Source organism: Nyctereutes procyonoides, unplaced genomic scaffold (assembly GCF_905146905.1).
Source record: "Nyctereutes procyonoides isolate TBG_1078 unplaced genomic scaffold, NYPRO_anot_genome, whole genome shotgun sequence".
NCBI classification, from domain to species: domain Eukaryota; kingdom Metazoa; phylum Chordata; class Mammalia; order Carnivora; family Canidae; genus Nyctereutes; species Nyctereutes procyonoides.
In genome coordinates, this window is record NW_026575120.1 from 5651715 (window position 1) to 5657339 (window position 5625).

The 5625-nt window shown below is 40.1% G+C and overlaps 1 non-coding gene across 1 annotated transcript; it reads right to left on the reverse strand.

Moving 5' to 3' along the window:
- Positions 1–878: 878 nt before the first annotated feature.
- TRNAM-CAU (transfer RNA methionine (anticodon CAU)) lies at positions 879–951 on the reverse strand. Its single transcript has one exon. It is a non-coding gene; the product is annotated as a tRNA-Met (tRNA).
- Positions 952–5625: the final 4674 nt, after the last annotated feature.

Genomic DNA, 5625 nt, shown 5'->3' on the forward strand with positions numbered 1-5625 from the left:
GGCGAGAGAAGTGAAGTGGAAGGTTGAGAGCCCCCTGCATAGAGAATTGCCCCACTCAGAATCCTTAATGTTTGATTTATTTCATCTTGACATTGCCTTCTTTGTTCTGGTATTGAAAACAGGGTGTGGTGGAGGGACTCTTCGCACACCCCCTGGCGAGGGATCACATGCATTTGTGTTCATTGAAACTTTCTGGTCGCAATGTGTCTGTGTCAGCAATCAGGTGCTTTGCGGGGATCCTACAGTGTCTATGTCATCATTCTCTTTTTGAAAAGACTTGCAATTCCTAGACAATGATGCCACACCCTGTCATCTCTGAGCAATGCAGGTGACACTGTTCTAAAGGAAAAATCCCCCAGTGCTTCTCTGTGGTCCTTCTTCTTACACTGAGAACAGTAATTATTAGCCCATTCACTACTTGCCAGAATCTGGAAGAAGTATCTTACATTTACCATGATATATCAGTATCATTCATTGTGTTTAACCAACCTTGCCAGTTAGGTGTTATTATTCCCATTTTACAAATAAGGAATGAGCCTCTAACGTTAAAACAAAACAGGACAAAAACTGTCCCAGGTCACTGGTAAGAAGTAGCAGACCTGAGAGTTGGAGCTGTTTGTTTTTAATTCAAAACTCCCACTTTTTTTCTTTTTTTTTTTTAATTATTGGGAGAGCAGACAACTTCCTTTTGGCTGTGGTTTGCATTCTTTTTGTTTCAAATGAGGTTGAATGATCATCGTGTAGATTTAGGCATTTACCCACAGATGCCTCTGTGGGGAGCATGTTTGTATCTGCCTGGCCTCACGGGGCCTCTAAGAACCTTGGCTGAAAGTTTTTATCTTCTTCAAATACCCTTTTATAGCACTCCAAAATAGTTGTGCCCTCTCTGAGGATCGAACTCAGGACCTTCAGATTATGAGACTGACGCGCTGCCCACTGCGCTAAGAGGGCTGTGGTGTTATCCTTCAACGTGAATAATAAAAGTAAACTCCTTAAAGAGAAAGGTATCTGTTCATCTTTGCAGTTTAGTCCAATGATTGAATGGATTTGGAATAGCATCAAAAATGCTCTTTTCCTGCATCTCCTCCCACAGCAGTATTCTTAAGTAATCTAGAAGATAACTTAGCAAATGATATGTGTACTTTGGAAAAACAAAAAGACCCCATTATGTTAATTATAGCCCATATGCAAAGGAACCAAAATGTATTAGGCTCATCTAAAAGAGTAAGCGTGTCAACATATTCACAAAAATTAAATGCTTGTCAGCTCTGGCACCACTATCATTTCTTCCTTGGGTATTGGAAGTTTATCCATTCTAGAAAAATCAGAGTCAAAGTGTAGAAGGTTGAGTTGAAAAATTATTGAACCAGACTTCTGAGTGAAAATAAAGTAATGAGCACATCTACCTGTGGCCACTCCTTCCTGAAGCCTCATGAAATAATAAAAGGATTTTGAAAGACATAAGTGCAAAAGACAGAGGAAGAAAGAGAGCAACAAACTTGAAAGCTGGAAAGCAATGTCATGGAAACCCTGTTTTAGTTTGTAGAAACTTCCAGAAACTCAAGAGCTAGTAGCACCAGATGTTTCTGAAAGTGGAAGTAAATATGGAACTAAAGACAGAAAATTGGTCTAGTTGGGTTGTTGAAAAAATAGTGAGGCCCTCAGGTGGCCTCCCCAGATCCAAGCACCAGGCAGATCTTCCTGCCCTCACCAGAAGACTGGAAGCATATTCTCTAAAGGGTAAAACAGAAGAAGTTCTCTGGACAAGTAACACCAGATCCACTGAGGGTGGGGAGTCACACTGAAAAGAGGGCCACATACCAGAGTAGAACTTCTCTAGCCTTTTCCCCTGGTTGGCTCTCAAAATACTAGAAACCAGGATTTGACCTTGGCTTAAAAGTTCATTCTTCGTGGCATATGACCAGCTGAAGAGAGGGAGGAAAAACTAAGAGTACTAACATCAGGAATCTTCTCCAAGAAAATAGTGCACCAAGATCACCCTACAAGGAAGATAACCCATGAGCACAGAGCTCTGGCAATCAGCTGTTTAGTACTTCATGCATAAACATGAGCAGAAAGTCAAGGATCACCAGCCATTTGAGGAAATGATATAAAATAAAATACAAAGGGATGCCTGGGTGGCTCAGTGGTTGAGCATCTGCCTTAGACTCAGGGCATGATCCCTAGGTCCTGGGATCAAGTCCCATATCAGACTCCCTGCAGGGAGTCTGCTTCTCCCTCTGCCTGTGTCTGCCTCTCTCTGTGTGTCTCTTATGAATAAATAAATAAAAATCTTTTTTAAAAATACAAAGAGTTAACCTGCATTTTAGAGGAACCTGGAAGAAATTAAGATTATATGGGGGTAAGAAAAAAGTATTTAATTAATATTAATATTCTTGGAGAGATAAGGTATATTGGATCCATAAAGCAAGAATAGATGAACAAAATGAACATTTGGGATACATAAATTGCATTTTATTATTACAATAGAGTTACATAAGGCAATGAGACTAAATAATTATTGTTGTGTATTGTGATGGATCTCACAAACATGATGTTGAAATTAAAGAAGCCAGACACAAAAAAAAGTATATATTCTGTGATTCCACCTACATAATAACGTTCACCAAAAAAAGGCTACAAGTGTTAAAATTCAGCATGATGAATGGAGATCTTTTCATTTTCAAATACAGAAATAAAATAGGTTTTATACAAAGGATCAGGAGTCAGAGTGATATTGAATTTTCAACAGCAAATGGAAGCTACAAGATAATAAAGCTATGCCTTCAAATTTCTGAAGAAAAGTGTTGTCCATATCCATAAATTATCAGTTAACTATGAAGTTACATTAATGATATTTTCAAACATACAAGATCTTTAAATTCTTACCTTTCTTTTACCTTTTTCACGCAAGCTCTGAGAAGCTAGATACACCAGAAATATACCCAGGAAAAAGGACCCAAGAGATCCAGGAAATAGATGCACCGATGGAAGAAAGAAATTGCAAGTCCCAAGATGGTGGCCAAGGGGGAGCCCAAGGCAACGAATTCACAGCAAGCCTAGAGAGCATAGGTATGGTGATGTCCTCAAGATTTACTGACAGAATATAGAAAAAGGAGACTTACACAATTAGGGAAAGTTTGGGATTAATATATGTATATTAGATATATGTACTATTGTAAGTATATATAGTTAAATTCCATATGTATGGTATTGTAACTAATATATTATGCACGTTATGAAACAAAATATACATTAAAAAGGATGAAATAAAAATAAATATAAATAAGAATTCTATTGTTTTCTCCCCTCAATATCGGACACATCTCTACCTGCACCGCACAATGCCCATAATACAAGGTGCCTTGAGGAAATAGGCCATAGAAAAGGTAAATGTTGACACTTGGGAGAGAAGATGAAACACTGGTAAATGCCAGCCTCCACTGTGGTGAGTCCTGCCCGGCACCACAAGCTGGGCCCAGCCAGCAGGAGGTCCTAGACCCTCAAAGGGCCTGTATCAGAGACTCAAAAACTCTCAGAAAAAAAGTAAATGCCCTTTAAGACCATCTGAGTTATAGTTCTCAGTTTACCAATGAGAATAATTTACACTTTAGAATCTTGCCTATCTACTTCTAAATCCAATTAACATATATACATTTTATGGCTATTCCCAAATGAATCTATGAAAAGCAAATATAAAGAATTTTTTTAAATTTTTAAATAATCTCTAACCCAACATGGGGCTTGAACTTATAACCTCAAGAGTAAGAGTCACAGGTTCTACCTACTAAGCCAGCCGGGCACCTTGCAGATGTAAAGAAATCATGTGTTTCATTTCCTGTCCACATTGTCTTCTACTGCTTCACTGGACTGCCAACTCTCCTGTTCGCCGTGATCCAGAATAGGAGGTTTCTCCTAATCAATGCCTCTGCAGTTCCTATGCAGGCTCTGAGCCGGAGCTGGGCAGTTTCTTCAGAAAATATCTGAAATATTTTTGAAGAGCTTCACAGACCCCTTGTTATCTAACAAATAGGCCAAAAATATGACTTGCAGGCATGTTTTCGTTTTCTGTTCCATCAAAGAAAAATGAAAAACAGACTTTTCCGAAATGCTTATGTCTTATTAGGATATTTTTAAAGTAAATGGCTTTAGTCATAAATGTTAGAGGCAATCTGCCTAAAACAGAGGTATATCTAAGTTGCTAGATTTAATAAACCCAATTTACAAACTGAACTCATTGACCATAATTGTTTGCAACAGTTGGCTCTAAACACAGAGATTAGCATAATTGTGATTACAGCTCCTATTAGCATTTATAAATATAATTAGAGCCAAGTATTGGGCCGTGTTGGAAAGATGCCACTGAGGGACGCCTGGGTGGCTCAGCGATTGAGCGTCTGCCTTTAATTCAGGGTGAGATCCCAGAGGCCTGGGATCGAGTCCCACATCGAGCTTCCTGCATGGAGCCTGCTTCTCCCTCTGCCTATGTCTCTGCCTCTCTTTCTGCATCTCTCATGAATAAATAAATAAAATATTTTAAAAAAGAAAGAAAGGAAAGACGCCACTGAAATTTCTCTTGTGAAGACATGAGAAGCACATATTCCTCCACCAGGAGGCAGCATCATGATTAAGGGATGGATTGGTTCTGTGACCTTTAACCTCTCAGTGTCTCATCATTCCCCCACACACCCCGCCCCAAATCAGCATTCAATCTGCATGGTAAAAAGTATGTGTTGAGGAATTCCATTCAAGATGGAGTTAAAAGGACAGATTTTGCCTGCTGCTTGAAAGAAACAGACACACAAACAAAAAGCAAAATATATCTATTATACAACAGTGTTCAAAACACTAGCTATCAGGTAATGGAGGCCAGTGATCTCTGAAAGACAGGAAATGAATTTGGAGAGCTCTACTCTTGCCCCAACTTACTACCTTGAGAGAGTCTCCAAGCTGTGGTGTAGGAAGGGGGAACCCAGGCAGAGCTAGTGGATTTCCCAAGGTGAGGAGATGCAGGTGAGCCTGCAGCTAGAACGTACAGACAGACTGCCAGACCAGAGACAGTGGCACTGAGAGAGGATACTGGCAGTTCGGAGGAGGTCCCCCTGAGCGTCCAGCAGATTTCTCATCCTTACACATAGTCGAACATAGTACCCAGTGCTGGAAAAAGAATCTGATCGGATCAGGTGAAAGTACCTGGTTCTCACAGGGCCAAGGACCCAGCTTCTTCCTACAGTCAGCCTGGAAAATGATCAGACTTTTTAGGAGCATGAGCAGAATACTCATGAAGGTTGTGCCTCAGGAGCAGGAAATATTTAGACCCAGACCAAACACTGACCCAGATCCACCTCATAAATCAGAAAATAGATCTGAAGAGCTCAAACTATTTCCTTTTTTTTTTTAATAAAGATTTTATTTATTCATGAGAGACACAAAGAGAGAGACAGAGACACAGGCAAAGGGAGAAGCAGGCTCCATGCAGGGAGCCCAATGTGGGACTTGATTTGGGACCCCGGGATCACACTCTGAGCCAAAGGCAAACAACCACTGAGTCACCCAGGCATCCCAAGCTCAAACTATTTCCAAGTAATTTAATGGCATCCCAGGGCAAAGCTCAAGAATGGCTAT